This window comes from Otolemur garnettii, unplaced genomic scaffold (genome assembly GCF_000181295.1).
Source record: "Otolemur garnettii isolate 467f Iridium unplaced genomic scaffold, OtoGar3 scaffold00094, whole genome shotgun sequence".
Lineage (NCBI taxonomy): Eukaryota > Metazoa > Chordata > Mammalia > Primates > Galagidae > Otolemur > Otolemur garnettii.
In genome coordinates, this window is record NW_003852489.1 from 2,205,957 (window position 1) to 2,207,445 (window position 1,489).

The following is a 1,489-nucleotide window of genomic DNA, read 5'->3' on the forward strand; positions in this document are numbered from 1 at the left end:
CCACAACGCCCGGCCATTTTTTTGGTTGCAGCCGTCATTGTTGTTTGGTGGGCCCGGGCTGGGGATTCGAACCCGCCACCTTAGGTGTATGTGGCTGGTGCCGAGCCTCCATGTTGTTTCTTGACTCTGAGAAGTCTCTCAATTAGAAACTGCCACAAGTTCTACATTTAGTCATCTGGTCTAGGCATAAAAGCAGATGAACAGGCCTAGGGACCTAGTTGTTAAAAGCTCTATATAGAAACAACAGCTGTACTCAGCATTTACACTTTGAGCTGTGAATAATACATCAAGCTTACCTGCTGCTGTCCATAAATACTGCTGTCCATAAATACTACTTGAAGAACTTCACCCTTGGTTGCCTGAGCAGTGTCAGCAAGCTCTTTACTAGGCCTGAAGGAAGACCAGAATTCCTAGAAGGCAGGATAGATTTTGTCCTGATGAACAACTCAGTAAGGTACATAGGGAAGAATCTAGATTTTTCCTTTGAAGTGCCCTTGGTTTCTTTAACAAAGGACAAAAAACTCTACTCAACCAGCTGAGAGAAGTTAATTATCCCTCTTATTCCTAAGTCCTGACCCTGTCCTCTGCTTTTTGTTTTGCTGACCTTACAAAAGACCCACCTCCTTAGCTTCCAGCTGTTTCCTCTTATTTCTTCAGCTTCCTCCCCTCACCCTCCTTTCACTTTCTTTCCCCTTTCATTCCGCAATGAATGCTCAGAACAGATGGCAAGTAGTCAACCCAAGCCAGTGAAAAATACTTCCTGAGCATCAAGTGTAAAGCAAACCCAGGAACATAAACTATGGGAGTTGGAATACAGAACACATATTATTTCTGCTTTGTAGAAGTTTGTACTTTAAGTAGCAAAGACACAATATACTTATTCCTCACATATGACAGAGTATTCTCAGACTAATTTATTAATATAGTTATATGATATAGAACAAAAAATTCCTTAGTGATACTTCTTAGGGACAAGAGGATTGTTTGCATCCTGTCTGATAACCTTGATGCTCTCTGGTGGTCTACAGGTTAGGATTTGGCACGCTCTCTTAACTGATAACTGCTATAGTAATTTGTCCATGGCCTCTTACAGAGTACATCTAGGGAAACTGATACTGAAGCCTAAGGAAGACCCTGGTATGTTGCATACACATTTATTTAGCTCATCTTTTTATTGATTACTTAAGAAAAGCACAAGAAAGGGTCCAAATTGGTGCAACAATCTGTGATGAGAGCTCTCACCAGATAACTGAGAAAATTCAGATAAACTTGACTATTAAAGAGTAGGTTTGGGATCTGTTCCACAGTCATGTTAAAACTATGGCTTAGAAGGGGGGTAGGAGAAGGGAAGAGCAGAGAGAGGGAAAGGGGGGTGGGGTCTCGGTGTGTGACACCTTTTGGGGACAAGACACAATTGTAAGAGGGACTTTACCTAACAAATGCAATCAGTGTAACCTGGTTTCTTGTACCCTCAATGAATCCCCAACAA